The following is a 20,502-nucleotide window of genomic DNA, read 5'->3' on the forward strand; positions in this document are numbered from 1 at the left end:
GGTTTTGTCAAAAATAATGCACCTTTTCAGTAATATATTATGGATCTCCATGTATGTGCAAAAATGAAAAAAGACAGTTTAAACAAATCCTCACTTTTAATAGTATGTTTTCTTTCTGATCTGCACAAAGAAATTACTAATCAGAAGAAATTAATCACCTGGCCTCAGTTTGATTTATGGAGCACTTTTTTTTGTATATTTTTCTGTCCAGAGAGATGTTGGAATCTCTGTTCTTAGATGTTTTTTGAAACTCAGAAAGACAAAGCCACAGCTGAGCTAATCTACCATTGGGGGGAGTCCTGCATTGATCATATGGTTGAACCTTCATTATTCCTTTCCAGCCAACAATTCTGCAATTCTACATTATGAAATCAGTCTCACATGTGAACTGGAAGTTAGCATCACATTTCTTATGTTCTCTGTTCTAGTGCACTGTGATTTTCCTGTCTAAATATCCTTGTCTGTACTAAGATTTCCCTTTTCTATTTGCACAAACATTAAAATACTTTCAAGTCTCCCTTCCCCGACTGCCCAGTCCTGCCCTGACTCAGACACAAAAATTCCCTCAAAAATTAAAACTGCTAGGTTGGAATTCTGATGATCACTAAAATCCAGCTCCCAACCCTGTTTTGCTTCTCCATGAGTAACGTAGCTGTACTATCAAGGATGCATACTGGGGTATCTGTGCATCCCCTATGCAGGGGATACACAGATGCAGTAGCAGATGCTGTATGAAAACTCAACAAAAAGACAGCTCTTTGGCATACTTTCCCAGAAATTCCTTGAGTTTGAGATTTCTTACATTAAAAAAAAATTGCACATTTTTGAACAGAAGTTATTTACTGATCTGCCATGAGTAACAGCATTAGAAAAGTTGAGGGAAAGACAAAAGAAACCATGAGGTTAAGAAATTTTCTCTTTTTTTTAAGACGAACTCATCACAGGGAGAAGGACTGCACCAGAGGTGAGAGAATGCAGAATAGGCAGCCTGGTCTGACCATTAGAAGCTCATAGTATTTAAAGTGGGGCAGTTGCATTGATTTCCTATGTCTAGCATACTGTATTTCTCCTACACTGACAAAAAGGAGACTGGACTGATTTGTGAGTCACTATTTGTATGTTAAGTTTATTGGCTTTCTCTGCTACAGCTTTTGTCAGTAACACTTGACAAAGATCTTTTCACTGTGCATTCTCCCTGTTGTCTTCTCCATGTAAAAGATTAAATACAGCAACATATATACCTATATATTCACTATCTCTGCCTTTACAACATTCTAATTTTAATGCTTTAGCAATGAAAAGGTGGAAACTAATATCTTCAATTTTAAGCAAAATTATGTGACTCGGCCTGTACTGATGCACCTTGTGTCAAAATTCTTCTACCTTGTACTGAAGAATCAGTTTTTCATTTTCTCTTTCCTGTGATAAAGCATTAGCATCCCTCGTGGGAATTCATCTCTGAAAGGCCTCTCCTCCCTTTCTCTTTTTGGTCCTGTTCCAGTAGGACATATTACATAACTTATGACATAGCACCACCCAGGCAGTCTCTCTAAAAGCTGTAGGGCAATCTTCTCTATTCAGGTAAGTCCATATATGTAACCTACTGTAGATGCTGAACAGTACAATATCTCACTGAGGTGAGCTATTGTTGCTGTGTTGTGTTGTTCCCATACCGTATGAAAATCACCACAGAGGGGGACTCGACCCAAACCACAGGAGTTGTCAACATGGCTGAGGAAATATGAACCACTTGGCACAGGACCACAGGGAGTGAGTGCTTTACCTGTGCCTTGCAACAGACCAACACTGACAGGAAGCTTTTCAAGACTGTGGAATGATGGCAGGGTGATTCCACACACACAGTGGGTAAAGTCATTGCTCCCAGGCACAGCAGCTGGCTGCCAGAGTAACAGCATTTTTTGCTGGCTTTCAGGATTTTTCTTAAAACACCAGGTAGAGGAAAAGATTTTTCTGAGGTCTCAGATTAGGTTTACAGTTCCCTTTTTCAAGTGCCGATTGCCCACACGCTGTGGGGTTCTGTGAATATGGTATAGGATTAATTTGCTTCCTGGTTCCATAAGAAGTTTTTGACCCATTGTAACTTATTGTTCTGGTTTCTTATTGCCAGTAACATCTGTTCACAGCCATTATGTCCAACTCCTATTTTCTCCTTAACCAGTCCCAAGACGAAGGGCATAAAATTGACATTCTATGGAAACCTTTTGTAACCTTTCCTCTGCCAGCCCAACAGCATGTTAATGGAAGTCATGCAAATGTTCAAGCATATGTTTATTGTACTTGCTTCTTTGTGGGACAAAAGATCTCTATTAGATCTTTTACACATACTGCATTTTCAATTTTTTTTCTGAGTTCTCTGTCATTGTTAGCTGCCTTCATAAGCATCCTTTTTTCTACCTATATGGAACTAAACGTCTATGTATCTCATCTGCTCATTGCATAGTTTCATTTGTACCGTTCTAAAAATTCTGCCTGGAAGCAGTTAAGCACAAGTTTCAGTCATTTTGCTATGACTGAATTTCATTTCTTGATATACTTCTTGTACTAATAATTCCAGCAATTTAAACTAACTAACTAGTTGCTATCTATTACTACAGTCTGTCATTTGAAGCACCTAAGGCACTACAAAGAGCTAGTACAGATTTAAAAAATCCTATAGCACTGATCTAATTGAAAGCAACAGTGAGTTAAATAATCAAATGCTCTACTTCATTAAGCTCTTTATGGAATTAATTTCATAACTAAAACTGTATTCTTTCCATATAAAAGCAAAGCAAGAGAAATTATGTTACACATGATTATAACAAAGGCATTCAGCTGACTAAATGTATTCATCTAATGCTACTTTAGTTCCTCTAAGGTGTGTAAGGCACACATATTGGGACACCATGCACTGTTGAGGGCCTCCACTCTTCTGGAGCATCACTTGAAGTCTAAATGCAACTGTGCAGTGCTTCTGAGGCAATATGAGACCTATGTGATTTGCCAGCTGAATCACCCTCTTAAAAAGTAATTGCTTTTAAAAATGCATATACATAATCATTAATCTTTTAATTTAGAATAGTCTACAAACATAATTAAAACTTCAGATTGTCAAAATTTTAACTTAGCTTATGACAGAAATCAACTGAAACCTCTCAGTATTCCTTCACGGAACAAAAATCCCACAATTATTAGTTATTATACTGCCTAAGATAGAAAGTCAATAATGGAGCAGATACAGAACCCTGAGATTCCTGCCTCTGTCACCAAATCATCCCTTTTTAAATCCCAATCCTTACAAAATGCTTAAAACTCTATGTTGAATCCTGATTTTTCTCTCTTTTGGCATTGTAATACATAAAGTTTTATGTTAATGAAAAAACTGATTACATATTCATGGATTTGTAGTGTCAGAAGCTTTACAAAGAGTACCTTGACTTCTGTATCCACTGCACAGGCTTTCCTTTTATTTTTTTTTTTTTTATTTTTTTTTTTTCCCCACCAATACTAGGGTTTTTAGGTATTATGGTAAGCTATCATTACTTAGAGACATTCATGGGTTCATTCAACCAGAACCAGTTTAACTCAGTCTGACTGCTAAAAAAGTTGCAGACAGGAAATAATTTCAAACTTGGTTTTAAGGCTGGATGCTGACACACAACAGGACTATCAGAGGTCCTGTATTCACTGTGGCTCTTAATACAATTTAATTAATTGAATAAAAAGATTAAAAATCTTAGTCTAAAATATTACTGATCCTAAAAATAATGTTCGACTAATGCTAATTATTTGAGCTTTAGGTCTCTGGTTTCCTGCTGAGCTAGATTATGACTTTGGATGACATAAAAACAATAGCATCATCACTGGAGTCACTCAAGTATAAAAACTATGGGATCAGATTCAGCCCATTTATCTAGAAATGCTAAAAAGAACCTTTCAGTTGAAGAATTTCAGGTTAAGGAATATTTCACTGCTTTCATGAACAAATAACAAGTCATTACCAGAGACAGAAATAAACCAAAAACTGAACCCATTTACATTTTCCAGAAAAATGTCTTAATGTTAGCATTTTATAAAATATGCATACTGCCTCTATAAAGCACATGTTTATTCAAGATCATGCAAAACTCGTCTTAAGGGCTGATATATTGAAGCACTGCATTTTATATTTTATTTTATATAAATTTGTTGCTATTTTTAAGGTGGAATTTAGTAGTGCTGCAGTAACAAATAGTTCGGTTCTAACTAGGTAACCTGTGAACAGAGATTGAGTTTCCTACCAGAAATGCTGTCAGGAATACACAGTATATAAATTTCTTGTGCTTAACCATCCTTAAGATATCAAAAAAGATACAGGCATTCTAGGCTATGTGGATCACTAACATGATCGATGGCATTATAAGTGAAAATGTCATTGTTATTTTTTGATTCTTCATGTTTTAGATTAATGTACATTAAAAGCTTGTTAAATCATCTACATTCATTAGTTTTTCAGTAGAAGGAAAATTCTCACTGGCATTACACTAATGAAGTACACTTAAAGTCAGCTGGCATAAATTGTGGATGTGGCACATGATGATTTGTCTCAAATACATCACGAGGTTTAAATTCGGGAAAAATTCCCTAATAGCCCTTGCTACATTTTTAGTCCATTTATTCCAAGTAATTTTCTTTCAATTACTAAGTTGCAGCTTAATTAAAAAAGATCAAATTTTCATTAGTTTTTGAAATCTTACCCACAAACAGGGATTTTCTACAAACAAGTCAAGCCTTCTGCATTCTTTCTTCTAAGTAGAGTAATCAAGATTCACACCAATTTCTATCAAATAAAATTGTCACAATAACAGCTCTGGGTTTCTCCCTTTTTGAGGATTTAAGTTCAGAAATAGTAGCTTCTGTCACCAGAAACACTCACCATTTATATCCGAAACAAATATGGGCAGTCTGATTTATGTGAAAGCAAGAGCTAATAAGTAAAAACAGAAGAGAGTGGGGTTAGAGACCAGTAAGTAGTCTCACCCACAGAGATAACCTTGCAGTCATGAGGGGAGAAAACATCACTCAGAAATTGTATGTGTGTTTAATATACCACGATGTTTATAAGTCAGCAGACAGCATAATTCTTTTATATGGCAGAGATGTTTATGGCTAAATGCTGACATGTTGCCTAACAGCAGCAGCAAAATGATGAGGATAATGAAGAAAAGTAGATGCAGTCGCTAGCTTTTTCTATTTGTGCCTGGAAAAGTTGCCCATGTCCCTTGAGAAATGAGAGCCATAGGCTATGTCTACACCACAGTCAGAAGCAAGGCTGAAGCAAATGTATCCTTACCTAGGATACACATTATTAGAAAGAGGAAAAATCGCTACATAAACACAGGGCCTAATTATCCTGAGTCCTGCCTGGAACCTACTTATTGATATCTGGACTGAGTAACTGCATTAAAGCAGGGTTTAAGTGTTTTCCCTGTCCCATCAAAACCAGCAGGGCTACTTCAAATTAGAATCCCACTCTGAACTAGAAATAGCTTTTCAATGCTAAATATTAAAATATTCTGGCCAGATTGCTTGGCTCTAAATGCTGCCTCCTTGCCTGCAAGAAAATCTAATCATCTGGAGAGCTGAATACAAGCATGAGGGCCTGGAGGCTAATGATGCCAAAGTAGGCAAAAGGGCAGAGCCCTGGGCTTGTCACAGTGGTGATTCTTTCTCCTTTGAACTGTGGGAGGAAAGAGCCACCACATTGCATCTGCACATCAACATCTGTCCCAGCAAACACAACAGATCCTAACAGATGAGAACTTCCCTCTTGTAGCAAGCGAGTTACAACCATCTTTATGCAGGCTCTCAAACAAAATCTCTTATGCAATGACCATACCGCCTCATAACTAATGTCTTCCAGTTTTCAAACCTGAACTTAAATATTTTACCCACTAGAAAATAAAAACATACCTTTATAGCAGAGTAGAAACCTGGTCATCAATTTAAAGGGACATTGCAGTTATACCCATTCAAGTGAATTTCACCAACAGCTTATATCAGATAGCTCATAAATCACTTAAGCTTACAAAGTTATATAGGCCTGTTCTTGGCCTCCAGGAAGATGATGCAAGATTGCCAACAAGATTTTGAAATATCTATTTAAGTCTGGTTATGGAAAATGATGCTTTTCCTCACCCATTTAATTTTTTTGGTAAATGACCATTTTGAAGGAGAACTCACCCACTCTACTTTCAGATTCCTCCCAAATGACAAAATCAAACCCAGCCTCCTTGTGAAGGGGACAACCTCAGTGGATGTAATCTATTTTCAAGTGGAATAGGAATAATATTGTTCCTGAAGGAAGACTTACCTGCCACTCAACATGAGAGCTGTTGTATGACTAGAAACTGCAATCCCACCACTAAAGTGAGAATACTCTGCTGAAAACAAAAAGTGCTCCTGTTTATATTAGCATGCTTGAACTGCCAAGCAGGTTTTTTCAATTAATACTGTCACTTTGCCAAACACTCACAAAATTTGGCAGAAAATGTTGATTCACCAATCCTATGTGAAATTTGTCCCTGGAAAATGCAAATAACAATAGTCATGACAGAAAAATGCTAAACTATGAAAGGTTCTGCAGGAATTATAGTTGATCAATGACAGTGAGCAGAAAGTAAAGCAGGAACTGTATAAACTGTTCAGTGCATTAAGCTCAAAATGGAATTCCTTTGGAGATCTGGTAAATTTAGAGTATCTTAAGGCAGAAAGAACATAGAAATAGACTTTGATTTTCCTTCTTGTCAAGCACTGAACTAGTCTTTATAGTTTATTAAGCTGAAAAAGGATTCTGTTTGTCCATCTCAGGAATCCTGAGAGATATTAATGCTAGTGGCCAACAGGCTGCAAAAAAAAAAACAACCAATAAATGAAGAGTTTGGAAAATTACTCTCTCTTCAACCAACATTTTGACAAGGAAAAGCACTACAAGAAGGATGAGAGGCCCATAAAAACATGCTATGACTGTAGTATATGAAATACCACTGGTATGTTCTGATAACCAAAGCATTTAACTCTGATAATGTTGAAAAAAGAAAATTTACAAAATGACATCCGATAAATACATAATCAGAAGATACTTAAGTAACTTGGAAGGCAGTTACTTAAGGAATAAGTTATCTGTTTATGTAGTTGGGTTAAAAAGATGTTAAGAAGGAGGTGTAGAATGACTTGCTAGATGTCTTTGATAATAATCCAGCAGGTACCACACAAATAGTTTTGTTAGTATTGGCAAAACTAAATAAACCCTGAGGAGAAGTATGATTGGAAAAAGCAAACCTTGTGGTGTAAAATAAACACACGTGTCAAAATCAAGTACCAAGTTCACTCAGATTCCTGACAGAAGTCTATAGCAATGAATTGGCAACTGTACTGTTTATACTGCTCTAACTCATGTGTTACTTTAAAGGAAATTTTCTTTAGCTAATGCTGAGACCTTGAGGCAAGAAGGGCTCCATCTTACTGACATTCAGCTGCAGAAAAAGGGGCAGCTCCCCAATTGTTTATCTCATCCCATCCTATATTCCACCACCAAGGTGTACGTGCTAAAACAGATTATGATTCAACAAAACAAGTATTTGGGGTTTGAGTTTTTTTGTACTTTATTTCCACCACACAATTTCAAACAGGGGAAAAATCTTTGAACACAGAGATCATAATTCTAATCTAAAACCACACTAGAAATAAATTTAAAAAATTACTCCCAGTGAGATAAAATTTGTATTTATATGCCAGCCTGCAGTAACTAATCCATGCCAAGCCGGCAGGGGCAACAGCTGAAGATAAAGAAGGAAATGGCACATTCTTGCTTTCAGCCTTATCAAAGACTTATAATTCTTGAGCCTTGTCCTGATCTGGATTGTCAAAAATCTTCTCCTGACACTTTTGCTAATTACAGTCTTTGTAGGTTTTTTAAATGATGGAGGGTTTCCTTTATAAATTAGTGTAAATGTTCAGAATTTCACAATATGTGATGGGGTTCCTGAATGAAAGAAAGTCTCAGATACAGAAATAAAATAGACCTTTGTGAATTATCACATCAGCCAAGGCTATGTGAGATGAGCAAAATATTTCCACTGGATTTAGGACAACTAAATGTAGCCAAATCAGAGAAATGGAATATAATCCCAAAGTCAGACAAACTGCTTTCTCATCTCCTGTTGGCCAGGCAGGCAAAGATCAGTGTACCAAACAGCATCCTTCCTAACACAGTTATAGTGCCTAGTAGGTGACTCAGTCTCTGTCTCTTCTAAGCCAAGTAATGCCAATAGAAATTGTTGACTAAATCACATTTGCTGACACTTACTTGGATTTCAACAGAATTGAAAGGAAATTAAAAGATATCCATGTAGTCCTTGATGGTTGAGAGTAATTTTTCTAAATCAAAATTACATATAGTTGTGGTATGGTTTACATCCAGCATGTGGTTTAACTGTGTCTGGAAACCTAAATTAAAATGGCAATCTAAGGCAACCCAACTACATTTGATGACATTAAAGTACTATATGTTCAATAGAATGTATTTTTTCCTCATTAGTGTTATTGACTTTTTTTATCAAGGAAATCTGTCTGCACTGCATGGATATGATTTACATTCAGTAAGTTCTGATCAGATATGTATCTTATGCTCTTGACTAAATGGCAATTTCTTAAAATATTTGATAGCTGCTATGAAGAGATTCATCCTGAATACTGGACAACAGTGGAAATTGCTGCATAAAGATTACATTAACTGTAGAATCCTCAGGTGTTAATTCAACCAGCTACTCAAGAGGCCAAAGTTTCTCATTTGTGATTAGGGAAGGAAAATGGAGGTTGCCAAGATTATCAGCAAGTCAAAAAGCAAACTGAGACTAGAATTTGAGGACAATGGCATCTAATCAAACTGGAAATTTCCACACAATTTAATAACTACAATTATGTTTTAAAAATCTACACTTTACACAGCCCCAACAAGAAAATAAAACAGCAAACACCGCATTGACCTTCATTTCAGTGTCTACTTAAGGAAATTAATTAAGTTTCTCATTGATGCCTACTTTTTGTAGCAGAGAAGCTTTACTTTTTCTGAGAGGATACTGCAGGACCAGAGGAGTTTTAATTAATGTATTCTTTAAACTCATGTCTTAAAGGAGGAGTTACTATTTGCTGTTACACCTCTGCACTGATTTAATTTTTTTTAATATAAAAAAAAAAAAGAAGGCTGTCTGTTAAATGACAGACATTACTTTTTTACTGTCTTCTTGGTGTCTTGAACAGCAATTCTTAAACGAGCTCAGTACAAGTTTTATTACAGAATGAAATAACAGCCGTTTATATGCTTAAGCAGCACAAAGCCAATCAGAGACTCCTCTGGAAGACAGAACAATTTTTTCACTCGAGCCTTCTCTTTGATCCACATGGGTAATTCTCAAAGTGTTATGTTAAGAAACCATTATGTTAAGAGGCCCAGCATTAAGAATCCCGAGCTTAAACTGTCGCTTTATGAAGCAGATTTATGCTTTATGACAGTAATTGCTCACACCAAAAGAGCAAGCTGGTGCACCAGCCAAGCACAAGGAAGAATATGGGGATAGCACAGAGTTAGTTCTATTAGATGAGGTTAGGGATCTGATAGTTTCTGATTTGTAGAACTAGGAAATTACTTTTCACTTTTAAAAAAATACACACTATATACAAATAGGCACTTGTTTTTCTAAATGAACAAAAATGCTGGCATTTTTATTCAGCTTTGTTTTTCAAGGTAACTAATGAGAGAAAGCATGGTGTAGTTGTTCCTTTGTTCTTGACCTTATATTGTTTTAAATGGACTAGTTAAATCTTCATTTAAGCTATTCTGTACTCCATGTGTTAATGTGCTCATCATAAAAGAGCTAAAGAGGAAATAGCAAATGTAAAAGGAAGACAAAACATCTGTGAGAAAGAATGTAAATCTTGTGACTGTGAATTGCTGGACTGGGATCTCTGTAAAAGACAAAGCCCAACCCTGTGCACCCAGGAAGTCTATTTAGAAATTATTTATGGAGTATTAAACAGGGAAAAGTAGAGAGATTTCCTGGTTGCAAAGCTACGTATTAAACAAAAACAAATAAAATTTTGTCCTAACCCCCTCTTCTCTCTCTTTCTCTACTCCACTGCAGATTTAAAAAGCTTTTAATCGTGATGCAGTATGCTTGCCCTCAGAAAAGAGAATAAATAAAAAATAAAACTGCTCCATAAAGTATACTTTGTCTGGTATGTTTTTCAGGTTCTGTTCTGCCAGTAAATTCAAACATGATCTGAATGGTAACAGCAAGTTTATGACAATGAGTAATAGCATGACATAGCTAATTAATGTTATTTTGATCCAGACCGGTTAAACAATCAAGCCTAATTGTGCTAAAGAGTGTGATGGTTTTACATGGACAGCAGCGAATGAACAAATCCAATGGAGGTTTAAAGCTAAAACCCAAGCCATTTTTGCTTTATGGGTATAAAAAACTCACCCCAGTACCTCCATTACTTTCATCTCCTGTTGGTTCTGCTCTTTCCAGAAAAAAATATGCATGCTGTACTGTGCTTTGTTTGGACAGTGTTTCACCAATTAAAATAAAAAAAAATACACACCACCTATTCTATAAAACAGCTCAGCCACTGAATGTGCACTGATGTTTCCTGGATATTTATGTCCCTGTTGTGCAGGTCCTTGAACCTGGTTAAGCACTTCCTAATCACAGTGTGGCTAATCTCAATATGGTAGAATATGTAAAGGTCCATGCTCTCATTAGCCTCAATAACATGATCAGAGTTCTGCATGCACTATAACATGCCTGCCAAATTCTTTAAATTAAGAGAAATCAAAACAACAAAAAATGATTGCCTGCAAGAAGTTCAGGTTTGTTTTGTTCACATTAAGACAAAGAGCCCATCCTAGTGCACCCAAAAGTCTTTTTGATAATGGGGAGAGGTGTAAAAGGAGAGAATGGCAGAACAAGGACACAGCTGAAATGCTAAGGGGAGTCAAAACCACTTGTCTGTGCTCTCCTCATCTCCTCTGTGAATTCATAACATTATCCTTTCTCCCCGCCAAAGCACCCAAGGTTCATTCCTAGAGCAGCAGTTCACAAGTGTGCATCTTCAAACTAACGTTTGCTTCCTCCCATTCAGCTTTGAAATCCCTTAAAACTCTGTAATGGTCCTGTCCTAACTCTCTTTGCAGTTACAAGGGCTCACCCTCTTACCAGGCATTTCTTTAGCCTCTTGCTAGGTACTGTCTGACTTTCCCATCACAATGCATTGCAAGTATTAGACAGAACATGGAAGCAAAAGCAATAGTTAGGTTTATATTAGGAAAGTAGTTTTTGCTGAGTAAGTCTGAATTTCAGATCTTAAATGGACATATCTGTGTAATTTTGTATCGTATGTCAGTCTGAAGCACTACCAGTAATGGATACAGTATTAAAATACACACAACTCCTACAAAAGGTTTTTATTACACCGAGAAGCTTTATACAATATTTAAAGAGACTTATTACCTTTCTCTACATTACTTTCTTTTTAGTCAGTCAGTTTAAGCAGAAGTCTAGTTATCTGTACATTTAATCTTCATTATATCAAGATAAAGCTGGTAGTAATTGTCATGCAAATTAAACCACATTACAGAGCTCTGTAGGATTTCTCTTCTGCAATATTCAGGTTGGCCAGCAATATATGTCACTTTTGATACTTGGGTTCTTCCCCATAATGAGGTTTTTAAGTGTCCTGCCTGACATTTACATTGCTAATGAGATTCCTACACCTCTGCTGGGGTCCATAATGACTAACTAATGTAATAGATCAAGCTGTTTTACCGGACTGAAAAAAGTTAGAATTTACTTTTATATTATGGCCAAGTATAACAACACTTTGCAGTTCACATATACTATATACACATGGCTGTAAAGTGATTCATGATTAAATACCTTTAAAAACATTGCCAATGTTGAGAAAACACTTATAGATGTGGCAGCATTTTACCCCCAAAAAACTGCAAAAAGTTTCTAAGCCCAGATACACCTGGTCTGCCTTTCTTTCTACCCAACTCGGTTTTCTATCCATAACTCCAAAAGTTCTCCTGCCTCCCCAATCCTGGAAATAAAATTGGATTTCCTGCACCCCAGGGGTTTGTTGGGGAACAGGAGATGGCAGACAGGGGGAGAAAAACAAGGCAAGAGGTGGAGACATGAAGAACTGCTCCTTCTCCCCCCACTCCACCCTTCCTCTTGGCTCAGTTCTGGGGTGAGGTGAGGAAAGCTGGGAGGATACACCACAGTGGCTGCACCTGTGCTGCAGGGGGGGCAGATTCGCTGTTCCCCATCTGCAGCAAGGGGTGCTGCCTTGCCCCCAGGGGACTTTCAGGGACACAGAGAGAAGTGGCTGCCTGGAGAATCATAGAACTGGCTGGGTTGGAAGGGAGCTCAGAGATCATCAAGTCCAACCCTAGATCCACTACCGCTGCGGTTACCAGACCATGGCACTGAGTGCCACATCCAGTCTCTTTTTAAATATCTCCAGGGACGGAGAATCCACCACCTCCCTGGGCAGCCCATTCCAATGTCTGATCACCCTCTCAGTAAAGAAATTCTTTCTAATGTCCAACCTCAACCTCCCCTGGCACAACTTGAGACCGTGCCCTCTTGTCCTGCTGAGAGTTGCCTGGGAAAAGAGACCAACCCCCCTCGGCTACACCCTCTTTTCAGGGAGTTGTAGAGAGTGATGAGGTCTCCCCTGAGCCTCCTCTTCTCCAGGCTGAACAGCCCCAGCTCCCTCAGCCTCTCCTCATAGACTTGTGCTGGATCCCTTCACAGCCTCCTTGCTCTTCTCTGGACCTGCTCCAGCACCTCAATCTCCTTCCTGAACTGAGAGGCCCAGAACTGGACACAGGACTCGAGGTGTGGCCTCACCAGCGCTGAGTACAGGGGCAAAATCCCTTCCCTGGACCTGCTGGCCACGCTGTTCCTGATACAGGCCAGGATGCCATTGGCTTTCCTGGCTACCTGGGCACACTGCTGGCTCATGTTCAGCTTCCTGTCAATCCAGACTCCCAGGTACCTTTCTGCCTGGCTGCTCTCAGCCACTCTGTGCCCAGCCTGGAGCTCCCCATGGGGTTGTTGTGTCCAAAGTGCAGGACCTGGCACTTGGCCTTGTTGAACCTCATCCCGTTGGAATCAGCCCAACTCTTCAGTCTGTCCAGGTCCCTCTGCAGAGCCCTCCTGCCTTACAGCCGATCCACACTCACCCCCAGCTTAGTGTCATCTGCAAATTTGCTGATGATGGACTCAATCCCCTCATCTAAATCATCAATAAAGATATTAAATAGAACTGGGCCCGACACTGATCCCTGGGGGACACCACTGGTGAGCGGCCGCCAACTGGATGCAGCACCGCTCAGCACCACTCTCTGGGCCTGGCCCTCCAGCCAGTTCCTAACCCAGCACAGAGTGCTCCTGTCTGAGCCCTGGGCTGACAGCTTTTCCAGGAGAATGCTGTGGGAGACGGTGTCAAAGGCCCTGCTGAAGTCCAGGTAGACCACACCCACAGTAGTGGTGGAGTAAGTCAAGGTTTTCTCTGCCAGTACCTGGGAAACAAGGACAGGTTTTATTTGGGAGGGGGTAGGGACTACTATAGGTAGGTAGTGGACAAAAAACCAGCTGGCTGATGCAGCTGGAGGAAGAGGGGCAGGGGCTTGGGGCAATCCACAGTGCTTAGCATGTGCAGGTGGTGAGGTTAGAGAAAGAACAGTAATATTTCAAAGGCAATATGGTAGGTAGGTCAGTTGAAAGGTGGATCTGTCTCTGCTACTGCCTTTTAGCATACCAGAAACTCCCTTCCTGTTTTGGGATGCATTTGAGAAAAGATGTTGAGCAGAAGTACCAACAGAAAGGGGGAATGCAGAGTGTTTGCTGTTTTTGGGTCTTTTGTTTGCTTGTTTTAGAAGAGATTCATGCTGAAAAGATTTCATTACATTGTTGGTTATTTTACAGATGAATGGACAAATGCACAGGACAGGGTTCTATATTATCTGTGCTATTTGGTCATTCGATAGCATGATGGGAGTTAAAAATTCTGATGTGATAGTACTTCAGTACTCTTTTGGACAGAAACAAGTGGTTTCAAAGCATTGGGGGTTCAGACTTCTATAATAAACTTCTATTTCAATAATCACACAAGAAGACTATTTTAATAATTCCTTAACTATAAGAGAAATTTAGTTGTTACACTTACTGCAGGGTAAAGACACTGAACAGTAATAGTAATACCAGACAAACCACTGAAATCTTGCCAAACAAGGCCCTGATTCTTACCCACAAGTTGAAGAATTGTGGAGAATTTACTCACAGCAGGTCCTGAAACAAGCTTAGAAGAGATGCACTGACTGATTTAGCAGTCTGAGATATTAAGAACACTATTTTTTTACCTGCTGATATCACTTATAAGTATGTTCTGATGTGTCTAATAGATAAATACAAATTAGAAAAATCATCATCACCACATGTTGTAATTTTTTACCTCTAAAAAAGCTAATATGCATAATTATTTTCTGCTTACATGCAATATTATAAAGGAGCAACGAATTAAGCAAAACAGCCTATTTTCTGAGAACCAGCTTGGGGCTGGATGCTTTCTACAATAATAAGTATCAATCCTTCATGAAGATAAAAAGTGACAAATACTTTTCTCATGATATAATCAATTTTTGAAATGGAGCTTGGTTAAAGTGGTCTAATAATCTTTCCTACTTTTTGCAGTTGCTCAATGCACAATCTCCTTATTCAGTCATAATCAATTGGGTGATAAAATATTTCCTGTATCAGTGAAAAAGGAGAGCTAAGGAATGCCTTGAGCATTCAGTAGCAGTAACAGTCATATGTTTAGCTGGCTAAAAAGAGATTACAACTCTTAGCAAACCTAGCTGCAAAAACTCCCTTACCTTTTTAAATATTTCAAGTTTGCTTTAGTGATATCAGTTCCCAACAGTAAAAGTGCTTGGACGCTTATCCCTCAAAGTTAATTGTGCAACTGTGTATTAAGACAATTTTTCTGTATAAGACTTTTTTTTTTTTTTTTTTTTTTTTCCTGAGGAAACGACTTAAGACAAACTTTGCTGGTGCAGGGAGAGAAACCTACAGTTTACAGGAAGGTTTTAAAAAAAAAAATTAATAAATTCTGTTCCTCTAAATCATGGCAAAGATCATGCTCATACTCAGATTTTGAAGAAAGCATTTGTCATTGTCAGGATAATGTGATTTTTTTTTTTTTTTGCAAAGTTTTATAAGTCATTGTTTAGCATTTGAAGTTCAAATCTTATTTAAGATTGATGCACAGTTTAATTGAAGCTAAGAATATATTTGACTTCTAATTTTCAAACATTACTTCTGCTATTACTTTGTACATTGTGTCTCATATTGTCACTTCAGTTTTCTCTCTCTTTTGAGAGGCTTCAGGACTATTTTAGATCTTGGGTATACCAAATGGTACTTCAGAGAATGATATATCTGCCAGAACTCACGGGCTATCAGTCACACAAAGCAGTAATTACAACATTTTAAAAAATTATTTATCTTTTTATTTTTGAGAGGACATTTACTGTGCAGCAGCTGGTCTTCAGTCTACATGACTGAAGCAGGTATGCAAACACCTAGTCTTGGCTAAAAATAGCTGTTCTTGTCCTGTAAATGCTGACTTCCCATTGCACACTAAACATAGATCTGAATTTGAGCTGCTTTGATGACAACACATGTGCATAGTCAGCTATGTCTCATTGATTTTTGGATGTTGGACAGAATACACATCTGTTTTCCGATAGCCATTCCCAAAATTATTGATCCAGGCACCATTTTTCACCAGATCACTAAGTGCTAATTCAATCTGATGGGCACAGCAGGCAATAACATATACTACAAAGAACTTTTAGTACCACACAAAGTACATTCTTTTCATCCATATGTGTTGTTAATGCAGACCAAATTAATTTTCATATAAAACCATTGCTGTCTGTCTCTCAGTAAAATAACAAGTGGTAGCAACATTATGTTTTTCCTATTGCTTATTTTGTAGTTTTTCTGTGAGAATCTAGAAAATATAGCACCATGACTATCAACACTATAGGCAAGCCTTCTTTTACTCATTGTACAGATTTATGTTCAGAAAAAAACCCTTGATGAATTAACTTTGTGATTGAAGTCAAGCAGCATACATAGCAAAGCAGAATCTGCCCAAAAAGAGAATGAACTGAAATTGTTCCTCTTTGTCTCAGTTTGAGCAACTAAAAAGGGAAAATCAGAAATTGATTAAATATTAGGCAGCAATTAAATATGAAAGTAACAGTGGCCCAAAGAAATTGACTGAACACTTTCTCTGGATATTACTAAAGTGGTGATTAAAAGAAGTGGAGCCTGTAATTGTTAACCAGCTTTGGAATGAAGCAAGCTGAAACAAGAAGGATGATATTTTAAAAAGTAGTTTCTATTGATGTCAAATTATCATCCTCTCCATAAGGTTACACATACCAAGTACATCTGCTCATGTGTTATCTTCTCAATCCTTATTAAAAAAAAAAAAAAGCAATTTCCATAGAGTATGAGAATTCCAAGACAAAAGCACAAAAATGTAAATTCTTGACACCTACTGTCTTAACTTCTTCCTGTTTTCAGAAGAAAAAAAAACCCCAAAAAACCAGATTTCTGAGACTAAAATAAAAATGAGATAGGAAGAGAAACAAATTGTCATCTTTGTGAGCCCACATGATAAGTAAAGACTTAAGGGAAAAGTTATTATCATTTTGCTCCAGAGATACGATTTTTGGAGACCTAATCAGAATTAGGAAAAAGCTAAAGAAAGCATATCCCAATAAATTCTTGCTGTTATAATCTAAAAGCTAAATAGTACAGTGGGATTTTGCAAGTGATGTAGCACATATACAATTAATACCTCATCATAGGTTGTTAAGGACGTGATTAAAGGACAGCCAATTTACTAAGGTTTTAAGATGTTAATGATGAAGAAAAAAAAAGTGACAACATCCTTCCTTCCTCTTCTTTCCTCTTTTATTGTGATAAGCATATGCTTTCCACACATCTGTGAAAACAAAATTACAGATTTTCCTTGTCAATTCAAATCAATATGGCACCTGAGAAAGGACGTGCAAAAATTTAGTCTAAAAAAAAAATGAGGGGGATAGTGTTGTAATACGATGGCTTAAGGAGAATTTTTAAAGCATTTTAGAAACTGAAAGCATTTTAAAAGTCTAAATTAATCCCACTGCAAACTTTGAGATGTTGTTCAAGACTGATAAAATGTGAAGGAAACCTTTGTCCAAATGTGGTCAAAGCTGGCCATGCTTTACCTATGCTATTTCATATTCCATACACTTGAGGAAATGTTAGGGTGCATTTTTATTTTTGCTCAATAGTATATTTTTAATTATTTATAGGTCATCATGGTATCAATGACCTTTTCTAAAGGGCAGAAATGGAAGGAGGTTTTTCTAATTCAACTTTGCGAATTCTACTTCTTGCATCCTGCAAGCCATGTCTGGCAGTTCTCACACTACCTGCAGATCACTGGGATACATGAGCAGTGTCAAGGCACTCTCTGTACTCCAAATTATTGTCTATTTAAATAAAAAAAAAGAGGAGTATTTCACTTTACTTACACCTGCATTATAAATTCAGGGGGAAGAGAGTGCATGGAGAAGGAAAAATGCATTGTAATACCAATAGAATACTGAGATCTTTGTAAATATTTCTGAGCCTCAGAACCAGCAGCAATCACACCACTGTTTGAGCCAAAATAGAAACCACCCAATCTTCAGGGTTAAGCATCCCTGACAGGAGAAACATGAGATGTTAATTCTAGAGTATAATCCTTACTGGATTTACTATCCTTACTGGATAGGCTGCAAACAGCTTGGTCCAGAAGTTTCTTTCCTCCCTGCCTCCTCCAGAAATGCAAGGGAACATCTGAGGCACAAGGCTGACATGGATTTATATATAGAGACAGTCTCTGACATGGAAACAGTCCAAGGTGAGCCATGCAGGCTGAGTTTCACTGCTGCCTAATCTAGAAGTAACTGAACTATGGGAAAAAACAAACAGACATGGTTTACCTCTGTTTTTCTAGCCAAAGACAAAGATGAGTTTTAATGCAAAAAGGACATGCAGATCCTTTGACTGGCTTTATAAAGACAAATCAAAATGTATTTTCATAGTAATGGGATAAATATATAACATACATCTCATGAAAACGTTAATTTTAGCAACTTCAGGAAAGAAAAAGCAGTAGAGATCAAGCTAATCAGCTCAGTGTCACCGAGGGGAAAACCTTTTGCACATGTATTTTGGTTAGCTATGAGCTAACTTCAATATTCTTCCATGTTTATAATTATGAAGATGAATTCAATAAACACAATGAAGTATAGATAAACATTCATCATGAGTAACAGCAGCCTTTACTTTTATGTTTCCTTTTATGTTTACTGAAAGAAGTATGAAAACCTCTCCTTGCTTGCATCTGTCCCTCCAGTGTCTGAAGAAATTATCAAATTAGTAAAACCTGCATTCTCTACATCCACATGCATTTATTTAAATACCTGATTATTAGATTTAACTCCTATAAAACTCAAATAAACCACTGTCCTGGAAACAACTGGATTCATCCTGGTTCAGTCATTGACACCAATTACAGCACCCGGGAAGAACTTTCTGTGAGCAGATGCAGTCATTACTCTGTAGTATGCCAAACGTTACACCTATTGTATCACTGACACTTAAGGAAAAATACTGGCAATGTTGAGCTGACCTAAGGTCTAATCCTACGAGTATACACGGAGCTGGCTCTGTAATGTCCCTGCGATGATTACTGGGGACTTAATTCTCAGCTGTCCTATTAAAAACCCATAAGGCACCTAAAAGGGTCAGAGAGTGTCTTGGGTTGTCCTTTAACTGCTGTCATAAAGGAAGCAGCCGAATCTACGAAGGATTGCCACCAGGAAAACAGTCTCTCTGGTGTTTTAAAAGTAAACCAGTCATCACTGCAAATTATTTCTGAAGTCACACCATTAGCTGCATTTTTCCTGGGGTTTGTTTTGCCTCTGAGTTCAGCTGAAAGCAGCAGACAGTTTGCATAGCAGATGGCAGAGTCACAGGTCTCCAGGGCTGCTCTCGAGAAATAGTGGGGACCAGGAACAAGTCACTCAATCCAGCATGCAGATGATGAGCTGAGCAAGGCATTTGAAAGGAAACATGGAATCACAGAGAATGTTATTTGAAGGAAGTTTATAAACTTTGTTCTTGATATTCTGCCTCTGACCACCCGATGGCCAAATTACCCAGTGCAGCAGCACCCTGAAAGGACTCACTAAGTTCAATGTATTTTTCTCTTAAAAGCTGGGCCTGTAATTAGGAATTTATTTTTTTTTTTTTACCTAGGAACACTTTGAATATGTATTTCAATGACTTAAAAAACAATTTGAGCTAAACTGAGTTGGAGGTACTATATATGCAAACTAGAGTTTTGTTTCATTTTAGTTAATGAAATATCTTGTTAACTTCTACTGTGTACTGTGGATAGTTATTTAGCTAATGTTACTCTCCCAAACAGAGCCTATTAAGCTGTAACCTACAGAAGCTTTTCCTTTTGAGTACCAAGACTAATTCTCAATCAAGTACTATAGTAAAATAAACTTAGCTTAAAAAATCAAAAATTAGAGAAAAAGGGTTTGTTGAAGATGGCTATCATAATGATGTCAGACCACTGATTTTGATTAACTTGAAGTATTGTGAATTTAGCATAATTTAACATTTGCTCCTACACTTATCAATAGCCTTCTGACATGTTCATTATAGAACTTATAGATACTCCATTTAAAAATACATAATAGACAATATTCCCATATACCTTAACCACAGCAAAACAAAAAAAAAAAAACCCACTGCTGAAAGCCACAGTTACTAATCCTGTATGCCAGAAGCTTCCCTAGAATTAAAAATTTGCAGTCTCTCACAAATAACTATGTGAGCTAACAATGGACCAGCTGGCCCAAAACTGGGTGTGGTAGAATAGTAATGATGCATTGTAAAGTTCCAGTCCTTTTTAGCAGCACACCTTGTTAGAAGAAAAGAAATATATCCTGAAGTCTTATATAATTTACTGTGTGTAGTCACAAAGTCTCAGGAATATCAAGCATATTATGCAGTTGCTGCAGAAGGGCAAGGATCATCTCACTTAACTTATGCAAAACTCCACACCTGAAACTCAGTTAAAAACTAAACTCTACTATATCATTATTTCTATAGATTAATATTAAGTTAAAACTCACTACACAGCTGCTTTACACTACTAAACTGAAATCTCTCTCATCTTCCCTGTTTCTCACCAGCCACTGTTTCTGCCAGAACCCTTTGGTCTCTATCGCATGTCTTCTTCATGTGAACAACAAAAATT

This window comes from Heliangelus exortis, chromosome 1 (genome assembly GCF_036169615.1).
Source record: "Heliangelus exortis chromosome 1, bHelExo1.hap1, whole genome shotgun sequence".
In the NCBI taxonomy this organism is placed as follows: Eukaryota; Metazoa; Chordata; class Aves; order Apodiformes; family Trochilidae; genus Heliangelus; species Heliangelus exortis.